The sequence below is a fragment of the Danio rerio genome, chromosome 20 (genome assembly GCF_049306965.1).
Source record: "Danio rerio strain Tuebingen ecotype United States chromosome 20, GRCz12tu, whole genome shotgun sequence".
NCBI lineage: Eukaryota > Metazoa > Chordata > Actinopteri > Cypriniformes > Danionidae > Danio > Danio rerio.
This window is the reverse complement of record NC_133195.1, coordinates 27,714,297-27,732,881: the sequence shown is the minus strand read 5'-3', so window position 1 is coordinate 27,732,881 and position 18,585 is coordinate 27,714,297. Positions and strand designations below refer to the sequence as shown.

The following is an 18,585-nucleotide window of genomic DNA, read 5'->3' as shown; positions in this document are numbered from 1 at the left end:
GCACTGTCACCTCACAGCAAGAAGGTCGCAGGTTAAACCCTGGCTGGGTCAGTTAGCATTTCTGTGAGGAGTTTGCATGTTCTCCCTGTGTTAGCATGAATTTTCTCTGGGTGCTCCTTTTTCCCCTACAAGTCCAAAGACATGCATTATAGGTAAATTGAATAAACTAAATTGGCTGCAGTGTATGTATTAATTCCACTATGGCAACCCCTGATTAATAAAGAGACTAAGCCAGAAGAAAATGATTGAATTAATCTAGTATTATTTTGTACCAAAAGTCATATGGAAATAAAATAAAGACAAGAAAATATATTCAGTTATTTTTTTAAATAATGCAACTAACGTTTGATTTGTCTGTCAGAGATATTTATTTTATTTACTGAAAAGAAAAAAAATAGGAAGAATCAACAACTACAAATCAAAAGTATAAAATATTAATAAAAACTGATCATAATTGCAAGCAGGGCTTGACATTAACACAAGCCAACCCGCCAAATGCAGACAGATTTCACCTGCGTTGGGTTATTTGCACGAGCAAAAGAAAGTAGGTGATTACCGAATGAAAGGATGAATGGGCGCACACAGGGGATCCTCACACACTGACGACAGTGTTGTGCGCACAACTGAATTGATGCGTGAGTGCTTAAAGGGTCACGAAACACCAAAACACATTTTTTGAGCTGTTGACAATCATATATGTCCCACACTGCTAAAAACACTATTAGGACACATATTTTACTAAAAAGTGTAAATTGGTTGTTTTTGCGTTATTTCAAGCAAATTCGTACTTCCGGCTTGAAACGAATTTTTGAAGCTGCGTCACGACCATGAGATAATAGCGTGTATTCCAGCGTGCAGGCTGGACTTCTGTGCCAGAGTGTGTCTTATTACGTCTTACGGTGTTGTGTTAAATTATGAGTAAGGCTTGGTTCAAATCAATCAGCGCGCTCTATTGTTCAACTTCATTAATGTTCATTACTGTCACAGTGTTTAGACGACAGAGAAGCCACGTTGTGTTGGCAAAACAAACGTGAAGTGTTGCTTTTGTAGTTTGCTGCAGTTAAGTTTTGTTTTCATTTTCTCTCTGTGAGAGCGCAGCTGATGCTACCTGCCGAGTGCATCTAAGTTTTCGGGAAATGCTAAGGTTTTTTTTCTCATTCGCCGTGTGGTATCAAACATTGCATGAAAAATACACGCTTAGAGCAGTTGCTCGAATCAAATATCTTGTTTGTCGCGAGGGGCATGAATGAATTCCCTGAATGAAAGAGCCAAACTGCAGTTAAAGTCCACATCAAGTCAAAATCAAGTAATTTTAGCATGCCAAAGTCAAATTTATGCATATAAAATACACTCTCTCAAATACAAAATTGTGGCTAGTGAAAATATCGAGGGCCTAGTAATGTGGGAAAAATACTTGCCACAGTGACTGGTGATCAAAAAAGTTAATGTCAAGCCCTGATTGCAAGAGCCTATTTTTGTAATCTGATTATGTAATCCAGATTATATTTAAGTAATTACTTTCTAGTGATAATGATTTTAAATGACTGTACAAGTTAAAAGCCCTGTGAATGTACAGTATAGGGAGCAGTGGAGAGGACAAAATGTGAGATTATTATGTGAAGTGTTCTATACTGGAAACCAAGAGGAATGATGCTCTTGAGGATGACAGGAAGGAATGTGCATACCTGAAAAATACTTTTACATCTCATTTGCTGTCAGCCTGATAAAGTCCCATTTCACAGACTGTTGAATGTGTGTGTGAGAAGCAGTAAGTATATCTGTGTGTGTCCAAAGTAAGTAGGTGCTTATTTGTGTGTGTGTGTGTGTGGGTCTCCTCTTTCAGCGCGGAGAAACAGAGAAACGTTTCTGCGGACCGACCCGTGGAGCTGCCGAATGGAGTCTGGTGATAGGATCGGTTTACCTTCACAAGCCTGGCTTTGTTATCCGATCTGCCGCACGCAGGGACACGGAGCACAGTCAAACCCACTTTAATTCACACAAGATGTCCAATCAGCACTATCCGTCATTATTACGTTCCTGCGTCCACAGTCCTGGTCTCCCAATAGCTCTAGATGAGCTGGGATCCGGTTCTCTTCAAAAGAACGTCTGGTCCTGGTGATATTTCTAAAAGTAAACACACAAAAACAAAGCATATTTGGGCCTTAGTAGACTGTCTGCTTACTGTCTGCTAACACTGTTAAATTTGATAGCTGGTAAACAGACTTTCTGCTAATTATAAGTAACACTGAGACATGTAGCAATTACCTCTACTGACCCAAAATCGAAAATGTAAACTTTATATTAAAATTAGAAATCACAGTTTGGTAACAGTTTATAGACCATTTCGAGGGATGTAAACAAAACAATGGTCCCAATGTATTTCCTGTTTTACATTTTTAATTTCTATAGCTTCCGAGAATCCAAAAGAGCCACATATTGATAAATAATGTGATGATAGCTGTTTCAACATTAAGTTATGATTGAATTGTCTCTTGTTACCGTTATGAAATAGTTTGATAACAAGCAGGAAATGTTCATGGGCCAGTGACATGACCATGTTGAAATGGTCTATAATCATAATTAATAAGCTACAATATATTCTAAAGCATGAAAAAAATGTAAACTAGATATTTTACATAAAACATATTTAAAAATTAGCTAATTATTAGTGTAAATCTGGCACCTGGTGGTCAATTTCTTAATTACCTGACAAAGCCTATTTAACTGGCAACCTAATTTCCAGTTTTCCTTGACTTTGCAAGATGGTGAGCTATTTAAAAGTAACTGAAACATTCTGACAGCAAATTGTCCAGATGAAGGCTAAAAGGATGACACAACACTTTCAGCAATATACATAGTTGGCCATTCCATTTTAGGGACCGAATACGCATCAATACATTCAAAAAGAAAGTTTTTAAAATGGCCACATTTATCTGTATAAACACTCAAAACAGTCATCTTTGAAAACAACAATAGTACATATTATGGAGTGTAGATCATTTTAAAGACAAATGCGATCAAACATACATAACATTATTGGAGTACATGGTAGTGTCACTGGCCAAAAGTTTGCTAATGCTTCTTCAACATAGAGTGGATTTACTTTACTGGATTTACAGTGGTCCCTTGTTGTTCACACTGCAATGAATGCTTTTCTTACTTTTTATCTTTTTTCTAGTCATTCATTCATTTTCTTGTCGGCTTAGTCCCTTAATTAATCCGGGGTCGCCACAGCAAAATGAACCACCAACTTATCTAGCATGTTTTTATGCAGTGGATGCCCTTCCAGCCGCAACAAATCTCTGGGTTCCACACACACACATTCATACACACACTCATACACTATGGACAATTTAGCCTACCCAGTTCACCTGTACTGCATGTCTTTGGACTGTGAGGGAAACCGGAGCACCCAAAGGAAACCCACGCGAACGCAGGGACAACATGCAAACTCCACACAGAAACGCCAACTGAGCCGAGACTTAGCCGAACCAGCGACCAACTTGCTGTGACGCGACAGCACTATCTACTGCACCACTTTGTTGCTTTGTTTCTAGTCCAAATATCTAAAATTCTTAAATCAAGAAGCATTTTCAAGACAAGCAAAACATTTTGTCTTGTTTTAAGAAATAATACGCCAGAATCAAGTGAATTTTTTCTTAAAAAAAGCTAAATAATCTGTTAATGGGGTGAGCAAAATAATCTTGTTTTTCCTTTCGATTATTTTGCTTACCCCATTGACAGATTATTTTAATTCTTGTTTTAAGGAAAAACTTAATTAATTTTGGCATATTACTTATTAAAACAAGATAAAATGTTTTGCTTGTTTAAAAAATGCTTCTTGATTTAGGATTGTTCAGATATTTGGACAAGAAACAAGATAAAAAATCTAAGTAAGAAAAGCATTTTTGCAGTGCACCTTTCACAACCTCACAGTTTTGCAGATTTTTTTTTTTTTTTTTGAGCAATTAGACATTTTTTTTATTTTTTTTTACAGTGCATTGTGTTCTGCATCCGGATTGGCTGTAGACCATTGCCAATCAATCTCCTCAGTGTCTCCTATACAGTACAGAATGCATTCATTTTTTCATTTTGCATTTTAGAATTGTAAACATAGGTTTATTTGAGGGTACGCACACCGCTGTCTGCTGTGCCCAGTTATGACTGAGGACACTGTTCATATTTCTGTCACACTACAGAGCGCCATCTGAATAATTTCATTATGAATAACATGCGAATGCGTGCGTTCGGTGTGTGTTACTTCCAACTATCATGTGCTTGGCCATGGCACATCCGTTGTGTGAGCCCCTTAAGGTTGGAGTTTGCTTTAACTTTGTGGATCAGTGACTGCAGGAAGCTAAAAAGCTTTATGAACCTTTAGCTGACAGCGATGAATGTTTGCGCCTGGCAACAGGTTTGATCTTTCTTTTAAACAAGAGAAAAAAGTGTGAAAATGTTAATGCCTGTCTGAGAGAAGTGTATAAAGTGTGTAGTGAGGGGTTTTACAGCCTAAAACATAATAATTGTAAAAAATAAAGCGAACTATTTTACGGATTTCACTTATTGCGGATTATTTTTAGAACGTAACTCCAGCGATAAACATGGGATCACTGTACATCCAAAAGTGGAGATTTATCATATACTTACAGCAAATTAAAAATGTACATCAACACCAAGCCAACGACATCATGTCATCACTTGCTTGCTGGTACTGTTTACTAACAAGGTGACAACAAAAAATTCTGGCTTGGTATATAATACAGCATTTTTGGCTGTTTTAGCAGATATGTGCAATTGCGCACCAAAAATTCTGTTCAAAATTCTGTTATCTATACACAAAACTTTTTTTTTTAAATTCAAATGAGTCTAAACTTCACTTTAGTGATGAAAACAGGTTTGAAAGTCCAAAGTAGATGAAATTATAAAGTATTTAAAACCAAAGTATATAAAGAAGTCATGATTAGTCATCATGTCTTGTGCAGAGAGAGGAGTTGGACCTCATTTAAATGCAAAACTTCAATGAAAAAAAAAAAAATAATTAAATGACAACCCAGAGTCCTAAACTAAACCTGATTGAAAATCTCTGGAAAATAATTTCTAAAAAAAAAAAACTACAATATAACTTTGGAAACACACTCAGTGAGCTCAGTTGTTTACTGGCCTTTACTTCTTTGTCTATTGTAACCTTCTGATTTTAAGTGCCTTTTTGACAGTTTTATTTGTAAAACCCTGTTGAAATAGCATGGCATAGTCACATAAATTCCTTTAAAATCTGACTGATGATTTCATTATTTCTTTCAAAAAATAATGTGATTATAAACTGTTTTCTAATTTTGATCTCCACTGTAGTTACAAAGTTGCTTGCAGTCAACATAATGTCTAAACGGGACCATCCTAAAGGGGAAATAAAAGTGCAACCAAACACACTCACACACATTTCTTGAACACATCAGCTTCGTTAAGTGTTTCCTTCGAGCGTAAAGAGCAGTGACGGCATTGGGCCAGGCGTTGGAGGAAGGTGATACCTGCCATTTGTCTTTGCCAAGACTCACAGAGCTGAAGCTGTGGAAGAAAATGAAGACTTTCACTCTTCTGTGGAGTTTTTTTTGTGTGTGTGTGTCTTTTCCTGCCTCAACGTCCCCCTTTTCTTTCTGCATTCCTCTCTCCCCGGAGGTTGAGTTGTAATGATTGAGATGTGTGTGGATTCTCAGCATGCTTAGCACTCATTATCAGACTGGATTCATCAGCGTCCACTCAGCAGATCCACTCGAGCGAAACAGCTGGCCCTCATACCTAACCTAATAAGACCACAAATATTCAGCTCAGTCCAAAATTTAGAAGTTCTGCTTTACTGATGAGAGATGCATACTGGGAGATACACTTAAAAATGTGGATATTTCTTGTATAGTTAAATATGTTAGTGATAAATATCTCATCTAGACTAGTATGCATTGAAATGAGGTGAAGACTTATAATACTACAAACTAGCAAACACCATAAACAAGATTTTTTTTTATTTAACTTTAAATATGAATGTAGTGTGTCCATGCAAGACTCTTATAATGCCAGGGTAGTTACATTTAAATGAGGAACAACTGCATAATAAAATAAATAAATAAATAAAATACTACTAAAAAAATAAATAAATAGGGCGACGCGGTGGTAGTGCTGCCATCTCACAGACCCTGTGTAAAACATATGCTGGATAAGTTAGCGGCTCATTCTGCTGTGGCGACCCCAGATTAATAAAGAGACTAAGCCGAAAAAAAATGAATGAATAAATAAATTAATTAATTAATAATTTAATAATTAAATAAATAAATAAAATATAAATAAATAAATAGATGAATAAATAAATAAATACAATAAATGGATAAATAACATATAAATAAATAAATAAATAAATAAATAAATAAATAAATAAATAAATAAATAAATAAATAAATAAATAAATTAGTTTTCCTTCGGTTTAGTCCCTTATCTATCAGGGGTCATCACAGCTAAAGGAACCGCCAGCCATTTCAGCATTTGTTCTACGCAGCGGATGCCCTTCCTGCTGCAACCCAGTACTGGGAAACCCATACTCTCGCATTCACACACACACCCTCATACACTGTGGCCAATTTTGTTTTACCCAGTTTATCGCATGTCTTTGGACTGTGGGGGAAACCAGAGCAAGTGGAGGAAACCCAAGCGAACATAGCGAGAACATACAAACTCCACATAGAAATGCCAACTGACCCAGCTGGAACTCAAACCAGCGACCTTACTGTGAGGCGACAGCGCTAACCACTGAAACACTGTGCTGCCCCTTCAATAAATAAATAAATCATGAGTAAAATAATTAGGGGCAGAATTTCAAACTACTGGTTGTCAAGGTGGGCTATTTGGCCCAATGAATCAAATCCAAAATAATTACTAATAATAATTTCTTTTAAGTTTAGGTTACACAAAGTCTAAATTAATGCAGTTAAGAGATTATAGTATATGTGTATTTTTTCCATCCCTATCCCACCCATTCGATGCCCATTCTTGTTAGCCCTAGTCTTGCCACTGTCTTACACTTACACATTGTATGCTTCAACATCAATGAGAACTAGGGTACTTCTCTGGATCTTCATTCAACAGTACACAAGTTAACTGTGAATGAGCCAAATAATACAAAACAGTAGCCTGACAAAAAAAAAAAGAGAGAGGAGACAAAATCACAAGGAGAAAAGTAAACGTCAAAGGGAGGGTGTGTGAATTAACGAAAAAATCAATCACAAACCCACATCTGATTATGTGAAGCGGACCATCAACACAACTCATGATCTCTCTCTGTCAACTCTACAGCCACATTAATCACGTCAGGCATTGCCAAGCCAAACACGAGAATACTAATGACATTGGATTAGGGTTCAGAGACCGGGTGCCTAGCAGGCTTGATTTCATTCATCGAATGAGGGGGGAAATACCGCGAGACAGAGCCCTGGGCTGCTGCAAGGTTATCCCTCCTCTCTTCCCTCTCAATTCCCTCTGGTCTCCTAATTCGGCTAATACCACTGGTTTCCAGGGATGTTATTAATCAAAAGAGTCCCTAATGAGACAAACAGCCTGGGGAAAGTCTACACCAGGGGCCCCCATCTATTGTGTTTGAACTTCATGTGTAAGCACTTTTTTTGACGCTCTCTAATCTACAAATCATCTTTTTTTTTTCTCTCATTGGTAAAATTTGAGCCTCTATGCTTCACCAAGAAGCTCCTGATTACTTTGACTCTCACTTTACATGTATGTCTCGCCACACTGATCCGCTTACTGGCATTACTGATTGCTGTTTACCGGCGGCCACATGACGGCTGTGTGCAAACGGCTCTTTGGATCCTCTCGCAATGGTAGGATACGTGTTTATTTGATGGCGTGCGAACCATGAAGAACGACACCTGCAGTTCAAGCAGATACAGTTGCACTTGTGGTTGTTCCATCGAACGCTTGTGTTCTCTGATGTAGCGAGACGAAGAGAGGGCCGCAAATTTTTCAAGGGGGGTTCAAAAGAACAAGGGCCTTTAATGTTAACAACACAGCTGTGTTTACATAAATGCCATTGGAGAAAAAGGGAGAGGTGTTAGCGAAGGACAGAAAACTACACGGATGGGATGATGTAATGAGCCTGGGGAAGAAGTGCAGGCTGACCTTTGACATCTCAACCTTGTTTGGGAAGGAGTGATGGCTCTTTTTTCCTTTTCTTGTTAGAGCTGTCCTCTACTACTGTCTGCTGCCATACTGCAGATCTTCAGCGCACCTGCGCAGGTGAATGAGGTAATGTGGAGGTCAGACGCTCACTTGTGTATTGGGAAAACAGACAGACGATGACTCCGAGGAGAGAAATATAGGAAGAGAAAAATAGATTTTTCTTTTTTGCTGTATTGTTTTCATATTGTGTCCAACAGGAGGAAAGGTATATTTTCTTTGGCATCACTGTTATCCAGGTAGAAACTTTTTAACATGTTTTTACAAATTTCAACTGCATTAACTCATATTAACTCAGTGCATTTGTAACAATGACTACATTCACATGGACATCATTGATCGAATTATTTGCCTAAATCTGAAGAAGTCAATAATATGATTAAGGTGTTTACATGAGTTGCTTTATGAATGATCTTTTCATGTTCCCACTTTACATGTTATAGCACATAAATCGATTAACTTTATTGCATTACCACACTATCCACGTGTCTTCCAGAGTTTCATGCAGTTTCAGTTATTTTAAATCTGTCTATAGTTCGACAGTTTCACTTTCATTTTATTCATAAGCCCATGACAAACTAAGGTACTCGATGTATCTATGAAGTACTAGTGGGAGAGTGTTGTTTTAATAGAAATTGATACCACACACTGAATGGAAAAAAACTCAGCATTTCTCGAGGTGTGGGTCTGGGGTTCTTTACCACGATGGCCGAGATAACCTAACATGCTTTAATTCAGGAAAACATGCAACCCAAGCTCATTCTGGAAACATAGCCCCGCGGACGTTTCTGTAGACCGCGATTTACGTGGCCAGAGGTATGTAAAGGCTGCGTTTGGTTTTTTTTTGAGCGAACGCTGCGGGCCGGTGTGGCGCCGCTCCGCCCCTCTTCTTCGTGCTCGCCGGCCGACGGCTCGTCTCCGAGTGGAGGGCTTTCCCGATGCAATCAGTTTGTCCGCCTAGCTCACAGCGTTGCGTCGGCGGAGCGAAGGCCCCGGAGGAGGAGCCGGAGCCGGCCGCGGTGGACGACGACTGGGATCGAGTCCGGGGAACAGCGGGTTCCGGAAATCAGGTAAGACGAAAAACGGAATCCGGAAAATAAGGGCGAGAACGCGGCGGGATCCGAAAACGCGGTCGAAATCGAAGACGGGGGCTTTTGCTTTTTTTTTTTTTTTTTCGAACCGGCGGCTTTTCGCGCGAGAACGGCGTGGGCGTGAACGCCACGCGCTCCCGAGAGGCGCCCGCCCGAGACGCGAAAAAGCGCACACAGCGGCCTCTTGCGGATCCGCGAAAACAAAAAAACGCTGGAATACGTACCTCCCGGGACGTAAATCGCGGTCCGCAGAAACGTCCGCGGGGCTACGTTTCCACAATGAGCCCGGGTTGAAAACATGTGTAATTACAAAAAACACCAGCAAATTAGGAAAAGATATTTTTGTTTGACAGAACATGTCCTGCAAATCTTCAGAATGCAAACTCATTAAAAAAAGAAGGAAAAAAAAACGCTGCATTTTCTCACAACGCAAACAAATGATTAAAACATGCTGCATTTTCTTAAAAAAAAGCTAAGTATTAACAAACACGTTTTCTCACAACACTTGCACGGAACACAACGGAAATGTTTCAAGGTGACCCTAAAACGTGACAGACCAGCTATTTAGTTTATGGTTATTTAGGCTAGTAAATACTAAAGACAAGATAACCTGGATATTAAAATAAACAAACAAAAAACTCACCTTTCAAAGATCATCTACAACTTCACTAAGCAATAGTCACGGCACAGTGGCGTCTGTCACGTTTTTGGGTCCCCTTAAAACATTTACGTTGTGTTCTGTTTTTTTGTTGTGTTGTGAGAATATGCAGCCCGTTTCTGTAAATTGTTTGCGTTGTGAGAAAATGCAACACGTTTTATTAATTTCTGTGTGTTGTGTGAAAATGCAGCAGATTTTTTAATGTTTATGCGTTGTGAGGATTTGCAGCATGTGTGCTGTCAAATAGATGAAGATCTTTTCTTAATTTGCTGGTGTTTTTTGTAATTGCACATGTTTTGCAGCACATTAACCTCTCTCGTCCACTGTACTGACTAAGTAGGTGCAGAGAATAGTGTCAAACAGCCATGTGTGTATAGAATATCCTGTCACAAAATGCGGCAAAAAGTCCTACATGATGGCAATAGTTTGATTAAGGTGTTTGCATGTCTGTACTGTACTTCAATAATGCGACATGTACTTAATAGGAATACTCCACGTCTTAATTCGATTTCTGTTCAGTTTGATTATAACCTTAGTCACATTAAGCTAATCAAAAATTGCTGTTTACATGGCAGACTCTTAATTAGAGTATTGTCTTATTCATATAAAAATTGGTTTATTGGTGTCTATGTAAACATACTCTGTGTTTATTAACCTTTGTTAATCCTAGTTTATGACAATATAACAGCTCTTTGCTAATGATTATTGAGTCTTTTGGACCCTGTGTCTATTTAATTGCTTCCAGAGTATTTATAATAACAATAATAATAATGATACCAGAGCCTGTTCCACAAAATCTACTTTTACATTTGGTGTGAATACTTATGTGTCCACAGTGTGCGTAAACAATCAGCATATACATACAAATACTCACCTCTTAATTCAGAAGTACAGTCAGAAAAAAAATGCAGTTCCAAATTTCCCTGTATTGTGATGTCACATGCCACTCCTGAGTCGTGACAACCTGTCTTATTAACATGAATCAATCACTGGATTTATTGGAAGTCATTGGATTTAAGTGAAAAATATTGATTTTAATCTACTAATAATATTCAGTCAAAAGAAGTGAGCGATTTTCAGGTATTTGTATTTTGTATCTGTAGTTTCATTCATATTTACAGCAGTAGGTACTGTTATAGGCAGCAGTAGGTACTGGTTATTACTTCCATCATTTTACGAAACAGATTTAATATAAATTTGCAATTTATTTCCCTGTCGTTTATGTTAACAGACTTATCTGACTATATATGACATATTTGTCAACTCTTGATGCTTTTGATATAACCTTGTGTGTATTTGATTTACACGCAAATTGACTTAATTTATAAAAATTTGATCACTTGACATACATTGTCTGATAGCTGGCATGTTTTGTTGCTATAATCAATAAACTTTAAAACATTTTTATAACAAGTTAATTGCAACAAACATAACATTTTGAATATAAGACAATAACAAATTTATTTAATATAACTTTTTTTTTTAACTTTAAATAGAGAAATAAAAATTAAAAATCGAGAAATATTTACAATAGAGAATGCATTAACAACCTGGTTGAACCACATACTGCCCCTGTTAATCCACCCTACTCTGTAAAGAATTATTAAAAGAAAATTATGTGTATATCCAAACCTGCGTCATTGATTTATTATTAAATTAGCATCATTACTGTTAAAAATCTGAACAGTGAAAAGCCAAGGTCAAGGGTTTGATTGGCTGAGAATGCAAAAACTGGTGAAAATGCACCTGGAATGAGTTGCTTTGGATAAAAGCATCTGCTAAATGCAATATTTAATTAATCATTTTCATGCAAAAGTATCAGTTACCATGAAAATGACTTTGAATGTAAATAAAAATACAATTATTAGTCAATGAATATTCATGAATGTTTGTTTCTCTTCAAATGAATGTTTATGTATTTCTGCTAAATGAACGTGTATTCAATTCAATTCAATTATTAAATAACAAATCCCATCTGTAATTATGCAAGCAGGAAATATAATGATGAATTTTAAATAACAAACAAGGCACGAATAAAGGCAAGAGGAAACATATTTTGTAAAGGACATGAAAACATAGGAATAATACCTCAAAACATGAATAAATGTATTGACATTTGTCACCCGTTTCAGGAAAATAACAATATTCCAAAATGATTTACCCTGTTTATTACTCACAGCAGGCCTTATGGTTAGTTATAAAACCTTTAGTAGGCATAAAAACCATCTGCACATAAACTTCCTCATAGACAGACAGATGACAGTAATTCAATAAGGGACAGCGAGGGCTTTTAAAGATTTTACAGAGGAAGGATTATTCTTCTTGGAGAGAGAGAGAGAGAGAGAGAGAGAGAGAGAGAAGGAATGAGTGAGCGAGTGAAAAACAGACGGGGACAAAAAATAAAGAGGGAGAATAAATCTGGACAAATAGGTGGACTAGAAGGCAGGAGGGTTAGAATCAATGAAAAAACAAATGAACAAGAGATTCTAGGATGGCCAGTTTAAGTAACAGGACCACTAAAACAAAACAAAAGGAATGTTTTTACAGTATATAAATAACAGGGGAGAACAGATTAGTTATGTTAACATTTTACAGTAAGACCTCATTGTTAATTCATTAATTAAAAGTAGCTTAAAATGTACAGTTCATTTGTTATAGTATTCACAGTCTTTGTTAAAGTTATTTGACAAAGTTAAATTGTTCACTGGTCAAGCTCATGTCCATTAAATATTTCCAGAGCCACTTGCAACATAGTAGCCCATCTGTATTTACATTTCTGGAGATCGAGAATTATGTAGCCAGAAATATGTATGGCTGCATTCATCTTTAAAACTAACGATACAAGGCGGTATGGCAACGCTCCTTTTTGTGTTTACCACCGGACCACTTACTTCCATATGCACGGCTTTCCTGCTGTTACCAGTTTGTCCAGTTAGCTTGCCATGTACGTCGGCAGACTTGAGACGCAGATAGGAGTTGATCACATCGACAGGGTTTGAGTCCGGCGAAGAACAATTTTAGGAAGCAAATAAGACAAAAACAGACAAAAAAAAAAAAAAACTAGTAAATAACAGGTTCAGAATGTGGTGAAATCTGAAAATGTGGTAAAAATCAGGCTGCCACGAGGACTTTTCCTTTTCTGGAATGCTTTATAAATCTGTCGACTGGATTTAGGGAAGTGGCTGGGCGCTGGTCAATTAGTGCTTTTGAAAACACTATTGGTTGGGTTTAGGGAAGGAGGTTAGCCAGTCAGTCATTCAGTCAGTCATTCAGTCAGTCGACAGCAGCCTCTGGTGGATTTACGCAAGAACAGCAGGATCGAAAAGCACTTGCAAGAGAAATTTGAGATCTAAAAAAGCATACACAGCGTTCTCTGGTGGATTCACAAAAACAAAAACTGGAAAAAAATGTACATCCTGGAATGTATTTGGTGCTCTCCAGAAATGTATATAGAGGTACATTTTCAGAAAGAGCCTGGGTTGGCAAAAGGTGTACATATAAAGTAAAAAAGTTGTTATAACTGTGTATAACACTGATATATATGTGAAATGTGATGTATGTTGTGTTTCAGAGTGATGAACAGGACTGTGATCTTTTAATGTGAGCAGCTCATGATAACAGGGTTTCTGCAGGTTTCATGCAGATCTTTTTAGGACCATTATGATCGACACTTTAGACTTATAAGGGGCCAAACACTAATGATTATTTCTAATGCTTTATGCTTTTTTTCTAATGCTTTATGCTTTATTTCTAATGCATTATGCTTGCCACAAAAAACAAATCAAATATAATTATTTCTAAGTGACACACTTTAATGAATCAAAACATTAAAAATTGTGTGTATACACATTTATTCAAGATAAAAATTATTTTCTTTTTTTCAATTACAAGTTTAATATTGTTAAAAGCATATTTATAGTGGAGGCAATCACATGTAAATAATCAAAAATATATTTGGCTCAAATTGAGTATTTAACCTAATGCATTTCTGTTATAAAGCCTAAAGTTTCATGCCTATTTTTAAACATTGTGTCTATTTCCCCTTACTTCTGTCAAGAATTTTTATATAATTGAAAGATAACATAAAGGGATATATTGCTGCTATTATTATTAGGAACTGTGTAATTGTTTTCTGAGTTTTCTTTTCCTGATTTCATTAAGATGGATTGTTGGTAATAGATGTCAGCCCAATTGGGTAGCTTTACTGGACAGATGAAAATGCAGACCTGTTCAAAATGATTTAAGACACACTACACAATATTTTAGTGAATTTAAGACTTTTTAAGACCTAAAATTTTGTTTTTGCAATTTAAGACATTTTAGGACTTTTTAAAATCTCACGGACATCCTGGATAACAGTGTTTTCAGTGTCTTAGTGTTCGGTGTACATTAAATGCTTCACACAAATGTTTATGATTCAAAAACAACCATAAATAATATTTTTAGCATGTTACTATTGTAATTTTATTGAATTATTATTGTAATTAAATGCATTGCAGTGTTATAGTGTTATACAGTATATATTAATATTTCTGTATTGATCTATTATTATTATTTTAGGGTGGTCAACCGGGTGACTCAAAGGGTCTCCAAAATGTAAAGGAATGTTGTAATCTGAGATCAAGAGAGTGAGAACGTATTAAAATAATAGTTGTGTTAGCGTGTGCGCTGATGCTTATTTTCTGTGGCCGTGTGTTTATTATCTATCCATTATGTCTTGCTGTGTTTGCACTGCTGAACTAAACGGCTTGACCGTGCCCCGCTGTCTATTGTATTGCTGAGGCCACACTAACCCCCGACCACACACACACACGCGCACACACACATACACTCACAATGCAGGTGCAGTGAAAGGCCTAACAAACAGTCTGATCTCTCATCTCTTTTATCTGTAGCCCATTCCAGCGGTGAGTGTGTGCCTTCATGTGTTAAATTGGCCGTACGCTGTCCTCCCTTTCCTCCCAGTGATCCTGATAAGGCGTATTAACTCACATACAGGGTCAGACACACTGTTTTATCCACCCATAGACACTTACAACACGACTGTGATGTCATACACGGTATACATCAAGTGAATGGACCTATAGATCAATGTATGAAGCCATTGGCCGCAACGTACACCCACCATCTTCTTTGTTGTTGTGTTGGATTCATTTACAATAGTAGAAGAGAGAAGAGTGGGAAAACAGAGGAGAAGCAAGCAGATTCAAACATTAAATCAAAACCTGCAGGTCAACATATGTGTGAGACTGTCTATTTCTTTTTTAATCTTGTATATGTTTAGACTGTTCAATGAAATAACAACCCCCATAGCAAAATTTCTCTGGCCCAGATCTCGCCCACACCATTAGCATTTGCTTGGCCCACATGCTACAGTGAACTACGGTACATGACTGGACCAAGTGTGGCTTCCCTACAAGAGGCAAACATGGACCATATCTGGGCTAAGTCTTAGCCAAGTTAATAACTCATAACTGGGCCTAAACTGGGCCAGATGTGTTGGTGTGTCACGACTGCAATGAAACTGATAAACCCATGAAGCATTGCGCCTCAATGCGTTGTGCTTTTTCTGGAATCGACCTAATTGATAGTTTTTTCTTTGCTCAAAAATAATTTAAATGCATTTTAAAAGTGGGTAAAGATAGGCCAAACTCACATGGCCCATGTATACATTTTAACATCTTGGCCAAATACTACATTTAATGTCCGGCCCAAGTCTTGAGTGCCGCCTGTAAGACGGTGCCACCTCAGCCAAACCTGGGCCATGCTTGCCCCACATGCTGTATGCCAGTGCCGGACGAATGCCTGCTGTGCCAGCTTTAGGCCAAATCTGGGCCTGAATTATTTGATACCGGAAAAATTTAGGAGCCTGAAAATGCAAATGTCATTTTCTTTGTGTAAACCACAAAGTATTAGTGTTGTTATGATGGACATTACATGTTCCGTCTTTTGGTATATACAAGTACTGGACAAAAACAAAACAAAACAAACAACAGGGCACTACAGGACTACAGCATAAATTATTTAAAAAAAAACACAAATGTTTCTGTTTTTTAGGTCATTGTTGATGTAATTTACATTTGTTTTTTGACAGATGCTCTTTTTAGGTATGCATTTATCATTTTACAAGTGCTAGCTCTTGCTGGTAATCAAACCATCAACCTTGGCTTTGCTAGTGCCATACTCAACAATTTGAGCTTTGGCTCAGTTATCCTTTGCTGTTTAGAATTGGTTTTCTCATCTGTTGTCATGGTTACTGATGTGCACCTGCTACTTGTTTAATTGGTTTCTCAAGTGTATTTAAGTCCTTAGTTCTAATCGTTGTCTGGTATTGCCTTAGCTTTACTATGAAGATTTTGTGTTATGTTCTTTAATTATAAATAATTATATAATATATTATATAATATATAAATAAACATTAAATCAAAACCTGCAGGTCAACATATATATAATATATAATATATAAATATATTATATATTTATATATTATATAGTTATAATATTATAACTATATAATATATAAATATATTATATAGTTGAATATTTACATATAGTAGTTTGGGATGTTTGTTTTATTTTATTTAACTTTAATTGCTTCATTCTATTTTTAAACAGTCATTAGCTAATAAATGATCAAGTTAGGAGTGTTAAATTAATATCAGCTGGCAGCATTCACAACAGTTGACGTGTCACTCTCCATTCTCTTTGAATAGAGAGAAAAACAAAATAGGAAAATATATAGTTTATTTTATTTACAAGGCACATTCATATGTGTTTGAGAGAGTAGGTTATACACAAATTACTGTAAACACTTTTCAGTTTTAAATGATGTTTTGCACATATCTGTCTGATATAGCAATACAAATGACATATTATTATTATTATTATTATTATTATTATTATTATTATTATTATTATTATTATTATTATTTTATGGCCATGATATATATGAACACATTTAAAACATACAGTATTTGTAATTTCAATGGTTCTAAAACATATACAGTTGAAGTCAGAATTATTTGCCCCCTTTTGATTTATTTTTATTTTTTTAAATAATTCACAATTTATGTTTAACAGAGCAAGGACATATTACAGTATGTCTGATAATATTTTTTGTCATTTGTTTTATTTTGGAAGCAGTTAAAAGCAGTTTAGAATTTTTTAAAAACCATTTTAAGGTCAAAATTATTAACCCTTGTAATTTATATTTGTTTCCGATAGTCTACAGAATAAACCACTGTTATACAATAACTTGCCTAATTACCCTAACCTGCCTAGTTAACCTAATTAACCTAGTTAGGTCTTTAAATCTCACTTTAAGCTGTATAGAAGTGTCTTGAAAAAAAATCTAGTAAAATACTATTTACTGTCATCATGGCAAAGACAAAATCACAGAGACTGTCTTGTGCGCTTTTGATGATCTTTTACTGGAGCACGAGTGAAGTCCAAGGCCTCCAGTAGCCTACATATAAAATCATTTGTACGCTGAATATGATACAGCTTAACTTAAATTTCTGTAAATAATAATAATTAAATAAAATTAGGTATATCTGACTCTTTAGTCAACATACTTTTGTTAAATCTGCATATAGCACGGAATTAGAAGATCTGAATGTAAATTAAACCACTTTCAAAAATCAGCTGCTCTCTGATCAGAGAGAACGCATGAAGGTAAAAACAGGTGTAAACAGCCTTACCAGATGTAAACAGCCTTATTCAAAGCAATTCAATCAAATGTGTTGTCAACTATATCTGGATGTGGTTTAAAGCAGACAAGTTTAAAAGATTTTATACCTCATTTACACCTATATTTAGAGTTATATAGTTGTGATCATATTAGCAAAAACACATCTCAATACTAGGGCCTACTAAGAAACAATGAAGAGGAAGATTCAAATTCAATCTCACTTTCTTCACACTAAATCAACATGTGCACAACACACCAAGCCACAGCTCCAAGGTTTTGTTATGCAGTGCATGTCTCTGAACAAAAAATCCACATACTACACACACACACACACACACACACACACACACACACACACACACACACACACACACACACACACACACACACACACACACACACACACACACACACACACACACACACACATCAACTCTGAAATGTTTCTCCCTCAGCTCAGTCTGCAACCTCAAGCGCTGACAGCCTCTTCCAAACACCTCCTTGATAGTTGAATATCTCTACACTATTACGTCACACACGTCCACAATCACACACACACACAAACACACACGCATAAACACACGCATACACAAGCAGACACAAACGCGGCTCTCACTCACGGTCAGACTGTGGCGCTCATCTGTCTCATTCACATCTTTCTTTCAGTTTCCGGAGTTTCCAGTCGAGGCAGACGGCTCTGCGAGGGCCTGAAGTCTCTTCTGTCTGCCTGTGTGTATTTTTAGAACCTCAGCACTAGAAATACTCCTCAGCACCGAGACTTGACAGTTTGAATGTGCGCGCAGGCTTTCAGAAAATGTTTATAAATTTCTCAAGCAATTTGGCAAGAGCGACAGGACGTGGCCATGTAGCGAGTCTGAATAAATAAAGAAATAATCCCTCACAAAGCCAGAAGCCCC

At 36.7% G+C, this 18,585-nt stretch overlaps 1 long non-coding RNA gene across 1 annotated transcript; it reads right to left on the bottom strand.

The window, feature by feature from the left end:
• Positions 1 to 347: 347 nt before the first annotated feature.
• Positions 348 to 18,585, bottom strand: LOC141379237 (uncharacterized). The gene is made up of 3 exons (XR_012395704.1): positions 18,289 to 18,585; positions 5,432 to 5,562; positions 348 to 2,124 (listed from the first exon to the last, which is right to left on the bottom strand). It is a non-coding gene; the product is annotated as an uncharacterized lncRNA (long non-coding RNA).